Source organism: Lissotriton helveticus, chromosome 5_1 (assembly GCF_964261635.1).
Source record: "Lissotriton helveticus chromosome 5_1, aLisHel1.1, whole genome shotgun sequence".
NCBI classification, from domain to species: Eukaryota; Metazoa; Chordata; class Amphibia; order Caudata; family Salamandridae; genus Lissotriton; species Lissotriton helveticus.
In genome coordinates, this window is record NC_136065.1 from 660,705,482 (window position 1) to 660,732,468 (window position 26,987).

At 46.5% G+C, this 26,987-nt stretch overlaps 1 protein-coding gene across 1 annotated transcript in view; it reads left to right on the top strand.

Annotated features, from left to right (window-relative positions):
- The first annotated feature begins 23,359 nt into the window (after positions 1–23,359).
- The window catches only part of LOC144753329 (glutathione peroxidase 3-like), a 97,397-nt gene continuing 93,769 nt past the window's right edge, over positions 23,360–26,987 (top strand). Inside the window, exons 1-2 of the mRNA XM_078641065.1 lie at positions 23,360–23,497; positions 23,883–24,053. The gene's annotated coding sequence lies outside the window, so the exon portion shown is untranslated. The remainder of the gene's footprint in view (positions 23,498–23,882; positions 24,054–26,987) is intronic.

Here is a 26,987-nt window from a genome sequence, read left to right on the forward strand (position 1 = left end):
CACCATGAGCGCTGGCCACTTCCTAATGCTACCACGCCAATCAGCACATGGTGAGACCTACATGGGGAGCTAAAAAGGCAGAAACACCCCATTCGCCCATCCAACATTCACTCCTTACACACGGCGGAAGACGTCAATCCATCGCAACACTATATGTGACACTGACAATTTGTGCTGTGGCGGATGTGAATGAACAAACAGAATGCCAGTGCTGTCACCACTACTTATTTTTAGTTTGTCAGACCATAAGAATTGTGCAATATGGTCAAATAGCACGTAAAAGTTATGAATGAATCCACTATTTTATTTTTGAATTTTTCAAAGCAAGGATATTGGTTATTATTTCACCAATTCATTATACATTAAGCAACCTCTTCTCAATATACATATATTTACAAAATATTCACAAGAAAAACATTTACAATATTCACAATAGCATTAGTGTTAAAACAATCATACCCTCATACATTCACATCCATACATAACAAAAAGTGTTATCACAAAACCTGGAATCCCAAATATTCACAGTGCGCCATATACAGTAAATTTTCAATATTCACAAATTTTTGGGAGGATTTTCTTTCTATTACTCCTATGTTTTAGATGGCGAAAAAGATTGTCTACGCGTTTCGAACTCACACAAGTCGCGGAGTTCTCATCAGGACAAATAAGCTGTGGAGAAAGGAGAACAAAAAGGCCTTCCTTTAGGGTCATATCAAAAGATAATGTCAACCTTGCTTACGTCCCCTATTACTCAAGCCACCGTGTCTTACCTCTAAAGTCAAATAGAACGGTCTGCGGTTGCGTAGGTCACCCGTCGAAACACACCAGTAATCCAAATGACACCATCTGTGTTCAAAAAAACACTTTGTCATTCACCCATTTCCATACCAGTTTTCTTTCGCACCAGACAGAGTGGCAGTGCACTTACTTTAGTTTGGAGGTTGCTTGTGAAGCCTGGAGTGTGGCCAATCCTGAAAGGGAAATTTATAGTTTTGGGTGATTTTGCTAAGTGAGCGTTTCAAATGCTGACAGTGCTTACTACCAGGGAGATGGACCGTTGTTGCTACCGGACCATTTGGGAGGGAGCGATCATATGGACATTGTGCTCGTTTGTCCAGGTTCTTACCTAGTTCGGGGGATGGGTGGGTGTCCCCATTGCGCTGCAAGGCTCAGCGCTATGGTCAATGTCCGCGCGCTTCCGTGGTGAGGAGTTGCTGTCCCCGTTGCCCGCAGGGGGAGTCACATGGGGTTCGTAGTTCCTGAAATGTTGATGCACGAGCTGTTACTATACAAACTCTTTCTTCCACTTCTAAGGTGCCCCCTCCGTTGTACTAGGATCGCGCTTACCCGTGTGTAGTAGTATCTTAGTGTCAACAGTCGCGCAAACTGGAATCACTCTCGGCTGCACTTCCGGTTCCGGGAAGGAATCCTGGGAGTTGTGGTTCCACTCCAATCCAGCGCTCTTAAACTTGAAGTCATGTTATGTTATTACATTGTTGGTGTCTTTTCCGGGCGTTCTGTTGATATGACGTTAGCGGTTATACTATTGACAATCGCGAGTCAAACCTCATTGTGTGGTGATGTGTTTGACACATTTGGCAATTCTTATCGTGTGCTCGAAAGAAGCTACTGGGGTGGCCATATTGGAGTGGATTTCAAAGTAGCATCCAGATACCAGATTTGGACCGATCAGCTAATTTCCATGCGTTGTGCCTCATGACGGGGGTTGTATTTCAACCTAATTTATATATTTCAGAGAGCTCATTGAGGCCATGCGTGGCGGTGTTAAATTTCACAATTAACATAGCCTCCTGCTTTGATAATTTCAGGTCCTGGTCCCCTCCTCTTATATCTTTCTCTATCTTAGAGATCACAGTCCACATCACGTCTGATTCTTTATGATTATTTATGCGCCAGTGATTCACCAATGGGGCAGTCAACACATTGTTCTTGATTCTTGATTTGTGTTGTTGGATCCGAACTCGAACTTCTTGATTCGTCTTGCCAATATATATGAGTCCACAGGGGCATTTTATACTGTAGACCACATATCTTGATTTACAATTCGTGAAGGCATCATGTTTCCATCCTATGTTGTTATGGCTGAAAAATGACTCTTCCACGGTTGTACTGCAACAGTTGCATGACCCACATTTGTGATGGCCCTGAACAGGAGGTAACCTCAACATTGTTCTTAAATCTGGTGTTGTTGTTTGTGGCAGTGCTGCGCGAATCAGTTGATTGGCAATACTTGAATTTTTCTTAAATGCAAAAAGGGGTTCTTTGCTGAAGGATGTGTCTAAGTTTTTTAATAGATGCCAATTATTCCTAACCACTTTCTTCAGCATGTTTGAGTTCGGGCCCCAAGTCGAAACAAAGACCATCCTTTCAGATTCTTTTTTGGTTTTCCTTTCAAGCAAACATTCGCGAGGGGTCCACCATGCTCTCTTCATGGATCTTCTTAACAATTTCTTAGGGTAGCCACGTTGTTTTAAATTGGCAGTCAGATTCTCAGCATGTCTTTGGTACTCCTCTTTATCGTGACAATTCCGTCGGATCCTAAGTGTTGGAAATGGGATCCCCGGCTGGCCAGGGCTTTCGCCAAAGTCAGTCAGAGACCACCACTCCCAAGTCAGGGCAAGGGAGTTACACGCCAAGATAACCCCTACTCACCCTCTAGCTAACGTGGCGCGAGCAGCAAGGCTAAACTTGGAGGCGATGTAGGCTAAGTATTTGCGCACGCACCCCAGCAACAACAACCAAAGGCCCACCACAAAGGAAACTCCACACAAGGTTATATAAAAATAGCCTTTGTATTACACCAAAACACATTTAGATAAAACACACACTTTACAATGTGCCAGAGGCACGGGCAGAATTTACAAGGGATTATTTACAAGACAGGGCCACCTGGACCACTGTCAGGAATCAGAAGTAGCACTTCCAGAAATAATACTTTCAGAAATAAAGCAATACCTTCAGTAATAAAGCAATACTTTCAGTAATAGCACTTTAGCAATACCTTCAGTAATAAAGCAATACTTTCAGTAATAGCATACAACCAGTCATTACTGGTAACAGGGCCTCACTAGCACCACCTGTACTAGGGAGAAAACAACCACCTACACGTCACACTACCTGTAGGGGTGCAAAAGCAACACACATGATGTCGTAACATTCAGAGGTGTAAAAGGACAAAGAGAACACATGATGAATAATCTACCCATTCAGAGGTGTAAGCAAAACACATGATGCCGTAACATTCAGAGGTGTAAAGGCACATGACGCATAATCAATACATTCAGAGGTGCAGAACAAATACCAATTTCCCCAAACTCACCAGTCACCACCTGTGACTGTCCCGGTGTCCCAATGTCAGGGCCTAAACGTGGCAGTTGCCCACAAAGTGCTGGGCAACTGGAGCAGGGAAAGTTAGCGCAAAGTTGGAGCCTCTCTGGGCTCAAAGAACCACAACTGTGGCACTGGTGAGCCTCTCTTAGGCTCCCTCACCAGCAAGGGGGGCTGCTGAGCCTCTCAGGGCTCCAGCAACAGAAAGGTACAGCCTCGCTGGGCTGGGGGGTCCCTCGCTCTGGGGACCCAAAGCAATAATGCTGGCCAAGAGCCTCGCTGGGCTCTAACGCTACTGGTGCCCCCGGGGCACCTCGTGGCTCCACAAACGCGGAGGTGCTTTCTCTCAAAGTTGGAGCCTCTCTGGCTCGGGTTGGAGTCCCCCTCTTGGGGACTCGGGTCGCTCACCAGTGCCCCCTGAGCCCTCAGGCTCAAAACACAAAGGCGCGAGGTCGCGCTACAGAGAGGGGGCGGGGCGGACACCGGCAATGGGTCCCGACGCTCCCCTCTCTTCTGCAGGCACCTACCGGGTTCGCGCTGGGCTCTCCAGCGACGGCGGGTCTCTCCCGCTGGTCCCGGGGCTCTCCTCTTCACACGGGAGCCTCGGGGACCCGGCCGGCAGCTTCTCTCTCCCCGGCTCGTCGGAGGAGGCGGGACTTCCGGTCGGCCTTTCCTGGGCCGCGCTGCGATTGGCCGGGCCGCTTAACTACTTCCGGGTCGCCGCGGGCAGCGCGGCGGCCCGCTTCCTAGGCAGGCAGGCGGCTTCCCAGGATCCGAGGAGTGGGCTCCCTCGTAGATCAATAAATCGGCACAACACCACAGCAATAAGCGGGGTGGCACCCGCGCTGTCAACTCGCCACACGGGGCGATCGGATGCCGGGTGGGCACCGGCCTCTGCAGACCACAGCGCTCCCAAGCGCTGCAGGCACAAATAAGCGCTCGTAAGCGCTAAAACAGCAGCAAAAAGCGCTCCCAAGCGCTAGGCAGGCAATCTCAGCGCTCCCAGCGCTAGAGGGGCAACAAAGCGCTCTCAAGCGCTACAGGGGAAATCCAAAGCGCTCCCAGGTGCTAGGGCAACAGCAAGTCCTTCAGGGGCCCATCAGCAAGCCAGGGGCTGGGCAGGGCTCAGGGAGGCAAGCCATCCCTGAGCCCAAGCAGCAGCACGCCCCTGGCAGATTCAAGCAGCAAACAAGAACCTTTTCATGGGGTCACAGCCCCTCTTTTATACACCTTTTCCCTTTGTCTTTAGGTGCAGGGTGGGGGCAGAACCAGTCGCAGCTGGTTCTGGAGCACTCTTGATGGCCCAACCACCCATTCTATTCACTGGCAGGGCTTGGGTCATCAGTCACACCACAGGGGGGCGGAGCCAGCATTGTGTGGGGAAAACCCAGCCCATCCAGGACACAGGTACACTCCTCCCACACATCACTCATGCTAATCTCCCACTCACCACCGGGGCAGACCCACACAGACTTCCTGGAGCCTGGCATCCCAGCCAGCTCCAGCCAATCACACGCCAGCACCCTCACAGCACACGTACAGCCATGTCTAGAAATGGCGCTTCGCTACTAGACACATACATGCTGCATACACCATCTCGCAGCATTCACTCTCACGAGTTCACACATACCAGACTCAAGCCTGTACACCCCACGCATCAGGAACTACCAGGGACACATACATTCCCCATGCATTCCTATGGGCGGGCAGGCCTAGCTCAGCACATGCACTCAGAGTGCGCACGCACTTTCCACTGGGACACAGTGAAAGTGCGCAGTATCCAAAAATCACCATCTCCAGGTCACCATTTCAAGCAAAAAGTCTAGGGGTGAACCTGCCCTAAGGGCCAAAGTCCAACATAACCCCCTTCCAGCCAAAACGCAGGGGAGACCAATCACCACCGTGATGGACTTCCCTGCTTGGGGCGATAGAACACGGACGCAGGCCCGCAACTGCAGGGACACCCTCCTGTTCTACGCCACGGTGAACCCATGGGATTCCTTCTAAACACACTGTCTGGACCAACTGGGCTACCCCACTGGTACTCCCAAGCTGTCCACGGCCAGGACCAGGCCCTAGGCCACCCAGATACCACTGGTCCATGCCCATCCACAGAGTGGGGGGTAGTAACCCCTGGCCTACAATAGCCATTCTCCACTCCCTTTCTCAGTCTAGTTCCAACTACCACTGATCCTTCAACCTAGGGTCCGCACCCTCAGGCTGACCAGAGGTCACGGGCAGGAATGCCCCACCCTACCTCTATTTCTGAAGCACCCTCCAGAACACAACTCTCCCACCAGTTTAGGACCTGTCTTCCTCAGCAGCAGTGACCACAGTCAGACCACCACCAGAACGGTGTAGCGAGGCGTTGCACGCCGCGGTGCCCCCCAGTTGCGGTGCATCCTATGGCTCGTTGACGGCGTCGAGACGACGTCGGTGAGCGCAGAGGCGGCGTTGCTCGAGGGGGACGTTGCTCAGTGCGGTGCCTACAGGACACCAGGGTGGTCATGACTGAGTCACAGCTCCCTTAACTGGTTTACCACCTGGGATTCAAATTCACCGGATGCACAGGGGTCAGACTTCCTCTGACCCCCTTCCAGAGTTCTGCACCCTCCCACTGTAGAACAGGGTCCCTCCACTTAAGGTAGGCCCCACCTGCTCTCAGGGTAGTACCACAACACTCAGCCAAGAACCCTAAAGATCCCTGCTAGGCCTGTACCACCCCTTCTGGGAAACACAGGGTCTTCTTCACTTAAGATGAGCCCCACCTGTGTTCACAGGGGTACCCCTAGAAGACAAACCGGCCAGGACACTGGCTACAATCGCCCTGCCGTCCAGGACAGGCAACACCTGACCCTGGCTCCCCAACCTAGGGATGCTACCCTTTGGTTAGATGCCTGGCGCACCAGGACTTCTACAAGTTGGAAACAAAAATCTAAGACTTTCTCTCCTCCTTCAGCAGCAAGGCAACCACTGCAGGTCAATACCCCATACAGCTTACCCGGTTCCTTCTCATCAGGCAGGAGTTCCCTCTTGTAACTTCAGGACACTACATACAGTTGCCCTTACGTCCAGATCCGGAAACACCGGCTACTGGCTCCCCAACCGAGGGACGTACCCTTTGGTCAGATGCCTGGCGCACCAGGACTTCCTTGAGGGTGACACAACTAATGTGTCGTGTACAAGTCTGCCTGACACTCAGGACAGAAGTGGCATCACCATGGTCACTCACTGGCGACACAACCCTTCTGGCTGGCCCCTGACCCACTGGCTCTTCCACTGAGGAACCTATCCCCCTCGCACCCCTCCATCTGGACTTCTGCACCCTCCCAACTGGAGCGGTACTGCCAGACACCAGAACTACTGGAACCCTGGTTACAGAGGTTCCACGTTCTCCAGACACTCTGGAAGATCCTCCTCAAATGACCTATTGGTACAGCCTAGGCCCCCGACCTGATGTTCCCTTCAGAAACACTCCAGGCCCTGACACTGGGTTTCGGGCACCTGGAGACATGCAGTCCCACCCACTCCTTCTCCTCTTGAGACAGGACGTGAGCCCCTACACCGAGACCTAGCTGGGCTACACTGAACCTCTTCCACCACGCTGGGCTGGAAGACACCTCAGACACTCCTTTTGGAATCACTCCATCCCCTATGCCTCTCTCCTCCCAGAACATTACCAACTCCAAAATTCTGTCTCTCAACAGACCACAGAAATCAAAAAGCAGGCTCCACTATCTGCAGACGTTCTTGGGAAAAGTTCAACACAAAGGACTTAGGTATCTGAACAAAACTAGCATTCAGCAAGCTCCCCATCCAGAGAACTCACAAACACATCCAGTGCCACACACCATTCATCCACACACACCCCTCCCCAGACTGGTAAGGCAGTTTCTACCACCCCTGACTTCTCAACCTGACCACACTTGACACAGGTACCATTACTCCAGGGCAGGGACGGGGGACACATGCACTGGACACACTTATGCTGCCACCACTGGATCCCACCCTTCTGGTGAATCCAGAAAACACACTGCACTTAGGGGGATGATCTACCCTCCCGAGCTAGGGACACCTAACTCAAAGTGCACAAGAAACACATTTCCACAGAAATGACATTTTTAGCAAACTCCATACAATAATCCCCAAAATGTTTTTATCTAAAATGCAGAGTTTTGTGGTGCAGCCAGCTGCTACTAAGGTACAACGCAAACACAAATCCTTATCCCACCGCTTGCCGCCAATGTTGGAAATGGGATCCCCGGCTGGCCAGGGCTTTCGCCAAAGTCAGTCAGAGACCACCACTCCCAAGTCAGGGCAAGGGAGTTACACGCCAAGATAACCCCTACTCACCCTCTAGGTAACGTGGCGCGAGCAGCAAGGCTAAACTTGGAGGCGATGTAGGCTAAGTATTTGCGCACGCACCCCAGCAACAACAACCAAAGGCCCACCACAAAGGAAACTCCACACAAGGTTATATAAAAATAGCCTTTGTATTACACCAAAACACATTTAGATAAAACACACACTTTACAATGTGCCAGAGGCACGGGCAGAATTTACAAGGGATTATTTACAAGACAGGGCCACCTGGACCACTGTCAGGAATCAGAAGTAGCACTTCCAGAAATAATACTTTCAGAAATAAAGCAATACCTTCAGTAATAAAGCAATACTTTCAGTAATAGCACTTTAGCAATACCTTCAGTAATAAAGCAATACTTTCAGTAATAGCATACAACCAGTCATTACTGGTAACAGGGCCTCACTAGCACCACCTGTACTAGGGAGAAAACAACCACCTACACGTCACACTACCTGTAGGGGTGCAAAAGCAACACACATGATGTCGTAACATTCAGAGGTGTAAAAGGACAAAGAGAACACATGATGAATAATCTACCCATTCAGAGGTGTAAGCAAAACACATGATGCCGTAACATTCAGAGGTGTAAAGGCACATGACGCATAATCAATACATTCAGAGGTGCAGAACAAATACCAATTTCCCCAAACTCACCAGTCACCACCTGTGACTGTCCCGGTGTCCCAATGTCAGGGCCTAAACGTGGCAGTTGCCCACAAAGTGCTGGGCAACTGGAGCAGGGAAAGTTAGCGCAAAGTTGGAGCCTCTCTGGGCTCAAAGAACCACAACTGTGGCACTGGTGAGCCTCTCTTAGGCTCCCTCACCAGCAAGGGGGGCTGCTGAGCCTCTCAGGGCTCCAGCAACAGAAAGGTACAGCCTCGCTGGGCTGGGGGGTCCCTCGCTCTGGGGACCCAAAGCAATAATGCTGGCCAAGAGCCTCGCTGGGCTCTAACGCTACTGGTGCCCCCGGGGCACCTCGTGGCTCCACAAACGCGGAGGTGCTTTCTCTCAAAGTTGGAGCCTCTCTGGCTCGGGTTGGAGTCCCCCTCTTGGGGACTCGGGTCGCTCACCAGTGCCCCCTGAGCCCTCAGGCTCAAAACACAAAGGCGCGAGGTCGCGCTACAGAGAGGGGGCGGGGCGGACACCGGCAATGGGTCCCGACGCTCCCCTCTCTTCTGCAGGCACCTACCGGGTTCGCGCTGGGCTCTCCAGCGACGGCGGGTCTCTCCCGCTGGTCCCGGGGCTCTCCTCTTCACACGGGAGCCTCGGGGACCCGGCCGGCAGCTTCTCTCTCCCCGGCTCGTCGGAGGAGGCGGGACTTCCGGTCGGCCTTTCCTGGGCCGCGCTGCGATTGGCCGGGCCGCTTAACTACTTCCGGGTCGCCGCGGGCAGCGCGGCGGCCCGCTTCCTAGGCAGGCAGGCGGCTTCCCAGGATCCGAGGAGTGGGCTCCCTCGTAGATCAATAAATCGGCACAACACCACAGCAATAAGCGGGGTGGCACCCGCGCTGTCAACTCGCCACACGGGGCGATCGGATGCCGGGTGGGCACCGGCCTCTGCAGACCACAGCGCTCCCAAGCGCTGCAGGCACAAATAAGCGCTCGTAAGCGCTAAAACAGCAGCAAAAAGCGCTCCCAAGCGCTAGGCAGGCAATCTCAGCGCTCCCAGCGCTAGAGGGGCAACAAAGCGCTCTCAAGCGCTACAGGGGAAATCCAAAGCGCTCCCAGGTGCTAGGGCAACAGCAAGTCCTTCAGGGGCCCATCAGCAAGCCAGGGGCTGGGCAGGGCTCAGGGAGGCAAGCCATCCCTGAGCCCAAGCAGCAGCACGCCCCTGGCAGATTCAAGCAGCAAACAAGAACCTTTTCATGGGGTCACAGCCCCTCTTTTATACACCTTTTCCCTTTGTCTTTAGGTGCAGGGTGGGGGCAGAACCAGTCGCAGCTGGTTCTGGAGCACTCTTGATGGCCCAACCACCCATTCTATTCACTGGCAGGGCTTGGGTCATCAGTCACACCACAGGGGGGCGGAGCCAGCATTGTGTGGGGAAAACCCAGCCCATCCAGGACACAGGTACACTCCTCCCACACATCACTCATGCTAATCTCCCACTCACCACCGGGGCAGACCCACACAGACTTCCTGGAGCCTGGCATCCCAGCCAGCTCCAGCCAATCACACGCCAGCACCCTCACAGCACACGTACAGCCATGTCTAGAAATGGCGCTTCGCTACTAGACACATACATGCTGCATACACCATCTCGCAGCATTCACTCTCACGAGTTCACACATACCAGACTCAAGCCTGTACACCCCACGCATCAGGAACTACCAGGGACACATACATTCCCCATGCATTCCTATGGGCGGGCAGGCCTAGCTCAGCACATGCACTCAGAGTGCGCACGCACTTTCCACTGGGACACAGTGAAAGTGCGCAGTATCCAAAAATCACCATCTCCAGGTCACCATTTCAAGCAAAAAGTCTAGGGGTGAACCTGCCCTAAGGGCCAAAGTCCAACACTAAGGTATTGCCCAAATGGCAAATTATCTTTGAGGCTGCGTGGGTGGTTGCTTTTATAATGTAGCGCCTTATTGCGCTATAGTGGCGGATGTGAGGAATGAGCAGACCTGGTGGAACAAAGTTCTTTCTCAGCTATTGACGAATAATACCTGGGCACAAGGTCTTCAACACATAAAGGAGTTGTCCAGAAATCCATGGTTCTGCTTTATACAGTTTAACTACACACATCATGCACATCTTTCCCCCCAACGTATCAAGCGCATGTTCCCTACATCCACACCAGTATGGCAGAGGTGCAAGCTTGTAGAGGTCTGGTCATGTCCACCATTACAATCAATATAGGGGGAATTTATTACCACCACAGCTGAAATAGCAGACCATACATACACACCCACCCTCAAATTCTGCCTCCTTGGCCTCCGTCCCAAAGCGAAAGGAGATAAACACCTACACCTGTTTATCGACCTTAAGTTTGTTCTTTTTAAGCTGCAATTCGCAATGCAATGGAAAGCACCCTGGGTCCCAGACACTGATAACTGGCTGAAAATGTTACTACAATGGGGACGTGTGGAAACAAGCATGCTGAGCTCACTGCGTGCTAAGGGAATGGCAAGGGTGGGGGGGGGGTGAAAATTGGGACACCTACATTGGAAATACTGAAGCCAAGAATGACACCGCCCACCTTGAAGAGAACACTCTGCAGCCACGGAGACTATCACTACAAAAGTGTGTCATGACTGACCCACGGCCCCCCTATATAGTTAAAATCTACTGGACGACGGATACTAGACATATAGGGCCAGATGTAGGTAATCTCGATTTACCTACTCTTAAATACCGAATCATACCGATTCGGTATTTAAGAGTAGGTAAATGGGACGTAGGTAATTTCACTTTTGAAATTACCGAATCTGAATGATTCGGTAATTACCGAATCGGTATTTACCGATTCAGTAATTGCCATTGATTCCTATGGGCCTTGAGGCCCATAGGAATCAATGCCAATTACCGAAGTAAAATTACCGAATTTGCAAGGGGGACAGGGTGTCACTTTGACACCCTGTTGCACCCCTCAATTGTGCATGGGTGCACATGTTGCTTACATACATGCCCTTAGGGCATGTATGTGCAACATGGCACATTTTTTAAAGTAAAAAAAATGCTTTTTGAACGGTTTTCATTATTTACCGCCAACTTCTAGTTGGTGGTAAATAACGAATTCATAAACCCTTGTAGCACTGATTACAGTGCTACCTACATGTTAAATTACAGAATCGGTAATTTTACCGATTCGGTATTTTACCGAATCGGAAAAATTACAGATTCGGTAAAATTACCGATTCTGTATTTTAACATGCCCCTACATCTCAATATCCAAATACCGGTCGGAAACGGCCGAAACACATCTGGCCCATAGTCAGGACAACAAAATACATGGACGTTGAATTTAGCTCTGTATTCATCGGTTGTGTATACATGGTACTCACCAGGCCCACAACACTACTTGATGAGTAACTCTTACCCTACACCCCTCCCCCACAGGTGAATGAATATATCATGGGAATTGCTTCTATATTACTCTATGACTTTTTAAAGTAACTCGCACTATGACTGTAGTGTATACAGTATACATATGGATCTGCAATATATGCAATTTAACTGCCTTTTACTTTTGTTTTTAATGTGAAATAATAAAAACAAATATACAAAAATTAGCTCACTGTATTTGATGCATTGGGGATAGACCACATACACTACTTTGCACATAGCAAAGTACGCATAAGGGAATACTTTATTCAGGTACACTCACACAATGGGTCCTTATTAATGACCTCCCGTGAATGCTACATATTATCTATTTAAGACCATCTTACTTCATAGATGCACTTGGGCTCAAGTGGACCAGGCGGCAGTGAGTCCAGGACATGGAGGTATATGCCTTACTCATTTGGTCACTCTAGAGCTGTATATCTCCTTGCAAAATCCATGCCACACTAAGCAATCTACCTGTAACTGGGATTTTGTTGCATCACTTTCACTTCACATGTATCAACCCAAGCAGTTTACCAAACTGTGTGCACCATAGATATTCACACGCTTCTGAGATCATGACTAGCACCACAAGGTTCATTCCAGACCTCTATAAGATGGCCATTGGTTTGTAGTCCTGGCTTCTGGCAGTCCAAGCCTGTGCACTTAATTCTGTCATTCTATGTCAAGTTGGTTTTCAGTTCTGCTTGCTTGGATGATGGGTGAGCATGGCTGGCTGAAAATCATGACTGACTTTGTTCTAAATCTGTGAGCTCCAATCTTTCCTACAATAAGGGCTAGTCCAAAAGACTTTTATCAAAATGATGATACTCCTAACTGAGACATGACATGACATGCTCCTTGATAGGAGCCTCCATCACCCTGTTGGTGCAAGATGGGCTCATCTTGAGATCTTTCAAAGGGGAAACGTTAAGTTTTTATTTCAGTTGAGGTTCCAAGCAATTAGACCTGTGTTAGGGTAGAGGAATAAATAAGACTTTATTTGAAAAGTTCCTATCCTGTAAAAGATTAAAGACAGAGCCTGGGGAGTGTGGTAAAAGGAAACTATTAGGGGTTCTCCCTTACTCACCCATTACGGTCAATATGCTTCAGCCCTTTAGTGTACAAACTTATCCCTAGGCTTTCTTGAAGATCGAGGTGTAACCTTAATTATTTAACCGAACATATTAGGTTCCTACCAAATTAGATTCCTGGGCTTAGCTACTGTATTTATATAGCTTCTGGAGTTGGGGTGAGAGGGGGCAGAGGGTGGTGACAATATCTGTACCCACCCTGTGACAGATGCTGTGGGTTGTACTCAAGAAGCTGTCCTCTTTGTGGACATATGTTTCGTCTACCATTTCCATTTGTAAGCATCTTAGGCTTAAAGCAATGACTGATTCCTTGTTCTAGATGCCTGTGCATTTAAAATTCTCATCAACCATCCCACCGAGGTCCTTCAAAGGTTGAGGGGATGATGGACTGGGTATGGACCCCTCGGGCCTTTTGTTGTCTCAGGACTTAATTCAATGACCTCGAAATGTGATCTGCCCAAGGAACTGCTTCAGATAAAGCCGCAAACCGTCACTTATGATATCCATGTATTTTCTAGTGTTGTAGTTCTTATGATCTGTGGCAAGTAGAAAACAGATCTTATGACTTGCTGTAGCTGGAAGCTCATTTCTCAAGTTATATAACATCCCATACAGGCTAATATTTACACCTTCAGGACAGGAACATCACCTGGACATGATCTTTCAGTTGAGCCAGATCCAGTTAAAGCTCATAACAGGGTTACAACTACATCTGACATTACACAAGACCGAAACCTCATTTACAGTCTAGACAAACAGGAGGGGCAGCAACATCCACTGTTTGGACATTACCCAGGTCTCAAAATTATTTCTGTAGGGGTAAGAATGAATGCAGTTTGCTAACCTCAGGTCAATTATAGAGTGCATTCATCAATTACTTCTTGCTAAAAGAAAATTAATTCAGAGAAGGGGTGAAAAAAGCAATACTACAGAGAAAGATTGAACATTTTTGAAAAAGGTTCAAATAAGAAACCTCTCACCACAGTTGAATACAAATCACCGGACAAAGTTTTATATAAGACCTTATCCTCAAACAAGTTCAAGTTCAAGTTAATTTTTTATTGTTTGATTAATTAAAATCATTACAATACCCCACTGGAACAGATAAAAAGGATTACATGGACAATAACGTAACCATTCTGTATAAAAATACACATCATTTTTTTAAAAAGTCACTTGTCGTTAAAATTCATATGTAAGAGTTCTTACTTTTACAACTTTTTTTTTTTATGAAACTCAGAACAGCAGATTTACAGGAGTGTAAACCCCTTAGGGCGGATGATACTGTCAACATCTGTCCACTTTATGGTCTGGGGATTCAGCTTTTACGTAGTTGCATAGATCCAACTTATTTTGTTGGTTCTCCATCGGCTTGCCGTAAAAGTCTACTAACTATTTTCATGAATTTAACCCCCCGGGCAAGCCAAGATGATTGACGTGCCATCTAACAAGCGTATCACTGCTTGCCTGCTAGAGCGAATTTTCAGATTGTTAAAAATTAATTTCAGGTGCAGCCTCCTCTGGTCTAGGACGGCTGGACAGGCACATAGTAGGTGGATTAAGGATTCTTGTTTTCTTGATTCTTGTATCCTCAAACAAAGCATTTGTGCATCTTCTAATTAGACAGAAGAGGTTATACAAATTAGGCAACACGGCTGGGAAACTATTGGCAAGACTCCAGACAATTGGACCACACAACTGAGCACATACAGTCTAGACTGACAGGGGCAATAGCAGTGGTGGGGGACAGAAGGTTGGCTCAAATATTCACTGATCACCATTTCATGAAACCAAACTGCCTGTGCAAGGGGGTAGATGAGGGAAACTTTGTAACGAAGTGTCCTGTCCTGCGGCTAACTGAAGACTGAAGATAATTTCTGAAGACAGAATTATGACTCACGACGAGGCAGAAACTACTCTAATGCAGCTTCTAACAGGGAAAGCACAGAAACCTAGTGATCTATTGGCAGTTTTCCATAAGCAATTGGCATCAGTGGTAACTCCACTAATCCTAAAAATGTTTGACGAGGGAAGGGAAAGAGGAGATCCTGTGGATCTTCCTGTACCTAAATATTTTAGGTATAATCATCATACAGAATCCTCAACTGTTAATATAGATCTTTTGGTTGCATCAGCAACGTATTTCAATTACAGTGAAACCAATGTGGCTCCGCAAAAATGACAGATGATGGCTTTCAAACCATGAAGGTTTATTAGCAAAATTGAGTAAAGTTACAAAGAATTCATTTAGTAGGCCAGCCTATCCAAAAGCATGTATATTAACAAAAATATGCAAACTAAGGGGCTCATTACGATCGCGGACGGACACCCCTGAGTAGGAGGGAACCTCCGCATGGCCTGCGGAGTTCCCTCCTGTGAAATGAGGATGTGACCGCCACCCTGGCGGTCACATCCTCTATTTTTACCATTGCGGCGGGTGCGGCTTCAAGCTGCACCCGCCGCAATGGTAAAAATGCATACATTGCATTTGTATGCAGAAAGCGGCTGGCACCGTGCGGTGCCTGCCGATTTCTGCATACAAATACAGGGGGGGTACCATAGGTACCCCCCATGTGCACCCCCACCCCCCTATCACCCAGGGGGCCCGCAACGGGCCCCCGCAGTGAAGTTCCACATGCTTTTCCACGGCGGAAAACCCGCTGCGGAAAAGCATTTTTTTGGACACATCCTAATATAGCTGGCGGTGTCTGAGAGACACCGCCACCATATTAGAGCTTTTCCGCCGCGGTTGTAAGCCGACCGCGGCGGAAAAGCGGCAGACTTAAACCAGGACCCACCAGCCATCCTAATGTGGCGATGGGTCTTTGGTGGGTCCGCAGCGGTTTTCCCGCATCCTCCGGGCCGGCGGTGGCTTCCGCCGGCCCGGAGAATGCGGGAAAACCGCGATCGTAATGAGCCCCTAAATGTGTATATTATAAAGAAAAAGATGCAAGATATGCAGACAGAGGGCACAGAATAAGAAATAGTCCATAAAGGACTTTCTCTATTCTAAATAAGGCATCGAAAGTGACAAGGGGAAGTTCAAAGAGGACGGTGTCAACATCACCTTACAAAATAAATCTTACAGTACCAGACAGATTAGTCAAAGGACAAGATGTAATACTAATAGCCCTAATATGAAAGGACAGGCTCCCCTGAATAGCACACTAATTGGTCTTCGACCCATATCATGAACAGGAATCAAAAATGAATAGGCATGCTTTAGGCAACAAACGATATGCCCACGTATTGAAAACGGGATAGCCGGAAACACTACCCCCGGACCCTCAACTGGTAGTGTGGTGGTGGCACAAACTAACAATGGAAAAAGGGTGGAAAAAGAAACAGACACATAAAACACCATTATGGGCGGGAACCAAATTGCCGGAACCAAGTAATCTAGAGGAATTCCAGAGAAGGAACACCAGAGGTATGTCAGCACTGGGTGACATGTGGACGAGGTCAGGCATGACATTTTTCGACACTGCAAAGACACTCCCATTAAGAGACACGAGTATTCCATTCCAAAAAATTAAACATGCACTTCGCCCGCTTAGGGGGACAGGCGGCTAACTGAGAGTAGAGGAACGTCTACTGAAAAACAGACATATGGATTCACAAATGACAAAGACTGTCCCATGCATACATAACCTCCCCGTCCACACACAGACACCTAGTAGACCTATAAACACACTTGAAAGGTTGTAGGTGAACTGGAGGAAAGAATCTTGAAGAGGCTTTAAAATATCATTGGGAGGTCAGAATTGGATCAATTTTTTGACGAGTGTAATATAAAAGCCTTAACAGGACCTACTACACGAGGGTCCAGATTGTAAAAGTCAAGAGTGCAGGAATAATAAGTGCCTAAGGGGGTATAGGATGTAGGGCACCTTTAATGACACAATATGGTCCTGCTCCATTCTTGCTAAATACTGGACAAATATTCTGAGGGAAAGGCAGCTGGTATTGACAATGTAACAATCTAATGTAACTGAATCTAAAAAAATGTCAATACTGCTTGGAATATGGCAAACAATACATCACCAGGTATCAAATATTATTCGTTCACCAGGGTCTGGTAGTGGTGAGAAGATGTGGCACAAAAACAGGCAAGCCCAGAGTCAGCAACAATCAAAGGGTGGAGGAGTGAACTTATATGATGGTAGACACTCAAAAAATGTGAAACGGTATAGGGGGCCTTGGACAGCACGCCATCAAACAAAATATGAAAAGTTATAGGGAATTGGATAGCACACCATGGGTTCACTTAGAAAGACCATGTGAATGATACGAAGGACAAAGTAGGATATCTACTTTAACACAAGGGAGGCAGAAGATGGAATCTAGTGAGAACATTGAGACATACATGCTTTGATGGACCCTATATACATTTCGAACGATCACCTATAGGGCACTCAAACTCTCCACCAAACATAACGCGCCTTTACAACTGACTGCTTGTTAATCATAACACAATGACAAACTCTATATGGTTTGTGTTTAAACATTTTGTATATAAGAAAAAGAAAAATGTGGTTTAGAAAATATTATTGCTCATTTGGGTATGCCAATTCCCAATACACATTTCATCTTCTACCTCCATGACAAATTTTGAAACTTTTCACAAAGAACATGTGCAATCCATGCCTCTTAACAGGATCGGACTGGGGAAAAAAAATAGGACCGAGTGCCAAACTAAAAGTGGCCCTCGTTAGCAAACCAGTTAAAAAAGTGGCCCACATTTGAATATCAGGCCAGTTTTGAACTCATAAAGACACGCAGTATGTGTGGGAGACTGCATGCATTTGCATTGGCTGTAGGCAATGTTTGTGGCATTATTAGTGAGAACAGGTGTAGGAAAGTGCCTCTTTTGGACATGGTTAGCCCCCACGTTTTGCCTGGAAAATTATGTTGTTTTGACTGGAAGTCCACAGGGTCCCTGCCAACCAGGTCCCCTGTGCCAGATCTCCTTCCCTAAACTGTATCTTTTGTTTCCACAATTGGGACCCCTTTAGCTCACATATAAGTCCCTTGTAAATGTTAACTCTGGTACCAAGGGCCTTGTGGTTATAGAGGGCCTCAAGAGCTGCAGCCTGCATGTCTTGGTGCAGACAAAACTGAAGAGTTGACATGGCACACATCCCTGTATGCCATGGCCATGGCCACGGACACTGCATGAGATATAGGTAAGACAACCCTTTGCAGGCCTTAGCCCTAAGGTAGGGTACACTATAGCTCCTGTAAGCCTATATGCCCCTGCAATATCGTTGTCAATTCCTGGATATTGTAAGCCATCGTAAGTACATGAACTGGACACTCATCATTGCGAGTTCCCCAGATCTATGAAGGCTTCACTGAAATAGGGGATGTTTGGTACCAAACATCTCAGCATAATAAACCTGCACAGATTACAGTTTCAGATTTATCAAAAAGTGCACACAGAGGACCCCTTACAGGGGTCCCCTGGAACCTACCAGTCCTTTATGTGGTCACTGAATAGCCTGAGACAGTCTGCTACTACCAGAGAATTGTCTGGCCTCATGGGGAGAGTTCCTGTGCACTCTGAGGCCGAGAACAATGCCTTTCCTGGGTGGAGGTGTTCACACCTCTCCCTGGTCAGGAAAAGCCATCCCTGGCGGGGAGTTTCAAAAGCCTTGCTGACTTTGTATTGTGGCCCGAGCCTCTCCTTTTAGAGGGAGCAGGCCCCTTCCTGATTTCACCCCCTTTTTTGCTGGAAGACAGGAGGTAAAACGTAGACAGAATAGAAGGTGTGACCCCCCCCTCTGCTAACTCCATCCCTCAGGGGGTGCAATCTAGATGAAGTATACTTTTCAGTGAGATGGTGGGACTCTTTCAATCAGAGATAAGCCCACCCCCCACGTGGGGTGAGCATTGAGAAGTGTAGTCACCCTTATGGCGAGTAGCTCATTGGTTGCTACCTGGCACTTCCTTTAAATGCCCCTAAATGTAATATTTAGGTGGCACCTCTGAGCCCTGAATTTCAATTCATGATGACCTAAGAAGAACCGGCCACTACAGTGTCGCACCCAGCGGCAGCCAGCACTGATCAGAGGTAGGGGGGGCGGAGGGGGGAGGACGCTGTGGGAAGCGGGTATCGAAAAATCAAATAAAAACGTACCTTTTCGCCGCTTCCTCATCGCATCTCTCCTCCGTAGTCCTCCCTTGCTTGGCCACCTCACTCTTCACCCTCCAGTCATTTACCAAATGGCAGTTACAAGAAGACTAATTAACAGCTGTCTATATCCAAAGGAAAAAACAAGCATTGGCAAAACCAATAGGTCTTGCCTTCGACACTGTTGCCTCTGGCTTTTCCTTTTGTTCCTGTGGAGTGGAATTATTTGGTGTGGAGTGAAATTATGTGATGTGGAATTATGTGGTGTGGGGTAGAATAAGAGGTGTGGGGTGGAATTGTGTGGCATGGAATTGATGCGTTGAGTGTAATTCTGTGAAGTGTAATTATGTTGTATGGTGTGAAATTATGTGGACTATAATTACGTGGCATGGAGTGGAATTATTTGGAGTGACATTGTGGTGTGGAGTATCATGGATTGTAATTACGTGCTGTGGGGTTGAAATATGTTTTGGAGGGTGGAATTAAGTGCCGAGGGGTGGAATTATGTGGTGTGTAGTGGGATTACATGGTGTGGCGTGGAACTGTGAGGCATTGAATTGTGTAGCATGGATTTGTGTTGCTTCAAGTGGAGTTTTTTAGAATCAAATTATGTGGCGTGGAGTGGAATTATCTGGAGTTGAATTGTATTGTCTGGAGTGGAATTATGTGGATTGGAATGGAGTGGAATTATGTTGTGTTGAGTGTTATTATGTTAAGTGGAATTCTGTAGCAAGAAGCAGAATGGAAATATGTGGAGTAGAATTTGTTGGATTGTAATTATGTGGCACGAAGTGGAATGATATAGAGTGGAATTGAGTGGAGTTGAATTGTGTAACATGGAATTGTGAGATAGTGAAATGTGTTGTTTGTAGTGGAATTATGCGGTGTGGATTTGTATGTTGTGGAATTACATGGCACTTAATTTGTGGCATTGTGTTGTATTGTGTAGAGTTGAATTATGTCGAATGTAATTGTGTGGCATGGAGTGGGGTTGAATTATGCGTTGTGGAATTGTGCGGTGTGGAGTGGAATTATGTGGAGTGGGCCGGTACAGGATGGCGGGTGGGAGAAGATGAAGGAGGGACGGGTTCGAGGGTATGCATTCAAATGCGATTCTCCCAGTGCCAAAGAAAATACCATCAGCAATGTAAACATATGTATCTGCCATCTGATATCTGCAAGCAAGCCAGGGGAGAGAATGTGACATAACAGCCATAGCTGCCGACTTTACAGTTGAGGATCTTGTTCAAGTCTGGACGCCTGCTCAACATCTTGTGACTCTGGCCAAACCACTTAATCTTTCTGTACCTACACAAAATAAAGGTATCACACAATTTACTCCCAGGCAGCAGAGCCTGTTTGCCCAATATCAAAGCACTAAATTAGGTATTTGTGACTCTTGTGTCGCAAGAACTTGAATGTTGATTTTGTTATTTTTTCACCTGGTTCCATAGAAAAACCTTAAGATTATACAACTAAATTGAACATTGAATGCGTTTATTTGTAGACATATTCCTCCATAAAACTTTCAGGTAGAAATCAAATGTCAATTATTTTACAGAGAATCTTGTCAACTTGCTTCCCTGTTTCAACACATTTTTCCGCCATGAAAACGTAAACGAAAACAGCGTCAATTTCACGTTACGTCAACTACATTGCCCATGATGCAATTTACTAAAAAATTAACGCTTAATCTGCATTTACTAATTCCTTATACAGCATTTTGAAGCAATTGGTTTCGTTTCAATACATCCATGGGACATGGTGATTATAAACTAGATATGAATTGTTTTAAAGTCATTTCTCTTTCATTTAACACCGCTTCTTTCTCGAACCCAGGTGTTGCTCTGTCCGTGTGGATAGTTGGATGTATTGAAATTTAACATTTTCATGGCGGAAAAAGCTCATTATTGAGCCAATCAGGAGGGTTTGGCTAGGGTGGCTGTAGTTAAAGAAGGGCGGAATCTAGGGGCCAACAGACACTTATTGAAACGGAGAGGGTGATGGACTAGTTTGAACGTTGGAAGCAGGTATGTTAAATTGCCGGAATGTTTGTTTCGACTTAGGGATGATAGCGGAGCATCTGCTTTGAGTGGTGCGAGTCGTGAATGTTTGAATGCATGGAAGTTACGAGCACGCATGGGGGAGTCAAGCATTAAATTGAAATAGGGGGTTGTTTGAAGATAGGCAGTGACGGTTGTCGTAGCGGAGTGACTGATTGATTAATATGTATGGGGAGTGGAGATGTAATGTGAAGAGGGGGTGTGTGAGAAACGAATGTTGATGTAGCACAAGGGTACAGTGAGAAGTGATAAAATGTAAAGGGCAGATGTTTGTTCGGCGGAATGGAGGGATGTGAGCTATCTGGAATGTGTTTGAAAGGAATACCTGTTTGTCATGAGAACAGCGGGGGATCATCTACATTGCTTATAAAAGGGTTCACTGCACCAATTAAGGATGAGTTTAGATGTAATATTGGTATAAGTTAAAAGTGATTCATGGTGATGAAGTAACATATTGATTTATGGTCTTTATGGTAATGGATCTTTGTTTTATTGTTATTCATAGTGACCCCTGACGAAGGGCACGTGCTGCCCGAAATGCATTGGGTTTTTAAATAAACGCTGCTTTTGACGAACTTCTGCATCTGTCGTGTTTTGGCAAGATGTCCAGAGGGCACAGCCTCAACATGAGAAATTTGAACATGGCACAATATCCTGTGTGTGGATTTCAGAAAATGTTGAACAAAAGGAAAGGCTAAGAAAATATGGTCAACATGATTAAAAAAGGATGTATAATGGTGAAAAATATGAATTGTTGCTGAACTGGCGCGATGTAGCTGTGCTTTCGGTCTGGGGCAAGACGATGCCCCATCCCTTCACTTTTTTCATTTCTTGAAAGCCACATGCACAGGCCAATTGATGTGACAACCACATGCATGAGCTATCTGAATGTCTGGAGTGATTCCAAAAGGCCCTCTCCTAGAGCAGCGCATTCACGCTGCACTCTAGGCGAGACCTAAAAAGTAGTCCCAAAAGAGCAAGTATTGTAAGGACTCCAGTACTAGGGTCATGCTTCAGGGGATGGTCACATGTAAGAAGAGGGAACTGAGGACTGCAGAGCTGTCCAGCAAGAGCAAGCAATTGAGAGTGGCTTTGAAAACATCCAGTGGTAAGTAATGGGCTGCCTCCAAGCCTACTGACAGTTAACAACATGTCTCAAAGAGACAGCGCATATGCTGTTTACGCTAGACCTAACAACTTCTAAGGGAAAGCCTGTATACTCTTTCCACACTCAAGTGTCTGGTTTATGCCCTCTCATCTCAGGAATATCATCAATACACTTCTGCCGCCTGGGGAAAGTAAAGTCCCCCATCCTATACATATGCCCACACCAGGGGCTTCAAATTGGAACCCACAAGCCTGTATCATTCTGTCTCATTAAGACACTTATGTATGTATTTTACACTAACACATGCTCAGGATCACAGTACTATTATTCCAGGTTCATCGTGAGCAGCAGAACTGTGAGATGAATGGGCCTATAGGCTCACATGCATACAAATAGGTAATAAGGCTTGTCACTTTAGTCATTACAAAACATGGAATGCTGCCACCAGGGCAGTAAACAGTGAAGCCGGTGTCAGCAGTTTATCTGCCACTATCCGGCCACACTTTAAGCACCCTCCAGGTTTAGGGCACATCCAAAACCTATTGTCAGGTGGAGGCCTAGGCCTCCACCTACACACCAGATTAGTATGCGGTGAAGCCAAAAATCCAAAAACCAAGATTCTTGCACTTCTGGCAGGCAGGGCAGAGGACACGACTGTACATCAGGCAGGAGACATGTCCGTCCCAACAAACACAAATTATTTCACAAAAATTGAAAATTATTTCACAAAAAATTGAATTCATGTCTTAGGCCCTGCCCTTTTACAGTCTGAAAATATTAACACATCGTCACTATTTTACTCCAAGGTAATATTCAGCAACTCCTTTTGATCATACAGTGGTAACTCAGATCGTGGAGCAAAATGTTTTGCAGGTGGAAATTAAACCACGATCCTGTGGGGGGTAAACTGGACGAAGCCAATGATTTTAAGTGAAATTTGACAAAGGGGAGTCGTCCTTTGGACAAAGAGCCATTGGCACTGAAACAAGAGAAGTGCAGACCTGTACATGATCTGCAAATGCACACCCCCCACCCAGCTGCCCTCCTCCCAAAGCCGCCATTGTGAAATGGATTTGCATAGCACTGCAGCCGGGGGATAACGGAGGCACCGAGGCAGAGAATCTGCTGAGCCCTGACAAAGAGGCGCACTTGAAAAGGAGCGGGCTTCGAGAGCAGGCCCCGGCGCTGCTCTGTGAATTATGAGCGGAGGCTAAAGTTAGCTGCACCGGGTCTGCTTTCATTAATCAAAACAGAAGGCTGGGATGCAGATGATCGCCGGGTTCAGAACATAGGAAGGCGCCGAGAGATACAAACATAATTCTTTCACAAGGTGAACGGGCATTGGGGCACCGGGGTGAGGGGCTCGTTTTAACCCTGAACTGCAGCACTTGAAAAAGTTAGAACTAAACTTCAAGGAATGCATTTGTACCTCGAAGAATGGCAGGAATGTGTTAAGTGAGCCATAGTGGCCGGCGATGGGAAAAGGAGAAACCCAAACAGAATTCAGGTTACAAAATCGGGCTGGAGTGTATTTTCTGTGAACAGATGAGTCGCAATTGGAATTAAGTGTGTTTGTTGCCTGAACACTGTGAGGGCAAAAAAACGACAAAGTGGACACATAATTGTTAACTACTGATCCTAATTTCTCGCGTGGGTGGTTTCTGAGGGACACGCCATACACTGGCAGTGACAGCAGTGTTTTATCTCGTTGACAGGTTCTCATCTTCCTCGTGAGCGCGTGCTGGCGAGTGGCGGCGATGACGCGCTCAGTCCAAGAGTTTACGGTCAAAGACCTCCTGGGCCAAGATGTCTGCCTCGACAGGTACGGGGGCGTCGTGCTGCTGGTCACCAACCTGGCAACTTTCTGAGGGTCCACTCTGGAGCAGGTAAGAGACTGTTCTGACACACAAGGCGGAATGAATGACACTTTAGTGTGAAAGCAAGTGGTGTTTACGTTATGGGCGATGCTCTTGTTAAAGATGATAAATAGTTTTTTTAGCTGATAGGTTTCCTTTTGTGTATACTATTTTATCTTTAGCGGCTGTAACTATTACACCAAAACGAATCACTCTATTATAATAGCTACATTTATATCATGAGATGTAATGATAACATTGAAGCTCGCATTGCATTTTGGGTAGAAATGCTGGGAGCTCAGGCCACAACTGTTATTGAGTTAAATATCACACATATACGTCCCCCGCCACCGATTGTCAACATTTTCTTAGGAATAGGATTAAAAGACAACAAATAATAGTGCCGAAAACTGCATAGTAGTCGCCCTCGTAATGTGAGTGACAGAGCTGGGATTAGAATGCATAGAAAAGTACAATGAAAAGAAAGAAGAGGTGTCCTTTTACTGAGACGGGGCCTCATGTGGAGTACTGTGTCCCAGCTTCATGGGCTCACATGGATTTCAGAGGAGAAGCACAGTAGTTGGTACACAACGAGGCGTTCCTAGGAGCTCGGGGCAGCACAGTCAAACCTTGGCCGTGCCTCCTCAGATATATGACTGTAGCTGGACTATGGGGGCCGAGTATCAGCTCTATGCTGTAGTCTCGTCAGTCAGATATGATTGGAAGCAGTGTACTTACTTACTTTCAGAGAGCTACATGAAGTCATAATGGTTCACACACAACTCATTCAAAACACATCGATGGGAAATGAACTGCAAGAATTACTGTAGTTGACAAGCCTTCAAGAGTCATTGGCTAGTATACAAAAAGGGAAATGGCAACCCACCTACAAAAAACACGCTCTAAAAATAGAGTTGTAAATCTAATACAGAAACACACAAACGTAATACAATGGAAATATATATATATATTTCTATTGTTTTTTAAAGCATATAGACACGTTTTCAAAACAGTAATTTAAGCAAAAATCTATATAGTACGTCTCACCCCCACAAACAAAGAAAACATGTGTAACTCCACACAAACTGCAAGCACATCACTCATATCTTTCAAACCACCCTGACACAATAGAACCTTTAAATACATGCAAACTGCTCAACGAATTATCATAACTTAATGCAACCTCAAATGATACATATAGACCAGGCATATGAATTTACAGGTTGATCAGGACATCTGTTTCTGTACGCACATTATATTTACACTGTATTCACCAGACATAATAATGAGAGAAAAAACATATTTCACAGATACAAATTCAACTATTGTTTAGTGTCTGAAAGGCTGTAGCACAGGTGCCGATGCACGTTTCAGTGTAAAGTGGTAAGCCGACCACACACCTTCTTCAGGGCACACAAAGATGTTTCAACAATGAATAAAAACAGAGAAAAGGGGAGGGGGTGGCAACCCAACAGTTCTCTAAAAATAAAAATAAAAAACATATCAATAAAAACTCCTCACGTTTATGTAAATACCTCTTCTAAATCGAACATACAAAACAAAGAAAAGAACAAAGGAGAACACAGCATGGAAACACTTACAGACCCAAAATGTGCTCTCAGAAATCAAGTGCTTTAAAAAGCAGTGTACACTACCGGACACATCAGATCTATTTCAACACCTCTTTTAAAGGTTCTATTGTGTCTTAGGATGGTGTGCAAGGTATGAGTGTAATGTGGGTAGTTTGATTGTATGGAGTTATACATTTTTTCTTTGTGGGGTGAGATGGTCTACATATATTTATGCTTACATTACTATTTTGAAAACTTGTCTATATGCTTTAAAAAACAAAAGAAAGATGTATGTTTCCATTGTATTAAGTGTGTGTGTTTAGGTATTTGATTTATAACTCTGTTTTTAGAGCGTGTTTTTGTAGGTGGGTTGCCATTTCTCTTTTTCCTTAGTTTTTCCTCGTCCCTCTCCAATATCAGTTACTTTTTAGGGACCCACTTTACTCATATTATGGCTGATATATTCAGGGTGGGGCTGTCATGTGCGCGTAGGGACAAAATGCACATTTAGGAGCATATTTACAAGATAATGATGCAGCACAGCGCTGCAAGCCATCTTGCTTCGTGGAACAGCGTCACTGGGGAAAGTGCCGGTATGTATCGTAATTACAACAATATGACAAATCACTGTGCTTTCCTCTGTGCTGGTACACAATAAGCTGTGTAGCACCAAAGCAGGCACCCTTGCACCATGGGTTGGTTATTTTTGTGCAGGAAGGGACACCTTCTGACACAAAAACAATAATTGATGGTGTTTACCTCCTTCTATGTGTGCTGCAGAATGCAGCACATATAGAAAGAGGAACAAAAGTGGAGGAAAAAAGGTATTTCTCCTTGTTACACCACTCTAACCCCATGGGGAGGCATTCAAATCTGACACATTCCCAGGTTTACGAGATCTTGTAAATCTGGGAAATGAGTAAGAATCCATGGGTGTTGGGTGGGAACGCCCCTTTCACACAGAGTAATGCATGAAAGGGTGCCATTTTTACAAGGCCATGGAAAGCCACACAGGGTGACTTTGCTTGGCCTTGTAACTATGGACCAGCACATTGCGCCATCGGAGCATCAAAAAAAGTGACACTCTGGTGGCACAAGGGACTTGTATATAAGCCCCTTTTTTGCAGTTTTTATTGCACAGACCTGTCCCAAGGGTTTTGAGTGCTTTACAACAGATCCAGACTACACTACATACTTTTCTCATTGTTTTAGGCACATTGAGATATGGCAATTTGACCAGAATCACAATATGATGAGCCAAAGCTGGAATTCTCACATAGTCACAAAGTCTACACCTCAATCCACTAGCCCACCTCTCCCTCCATGTGAAGCATATAGTAATGAATTCATCCATTATTGTTATACGGCACCAAGAACAGTTAATTGAAATAAA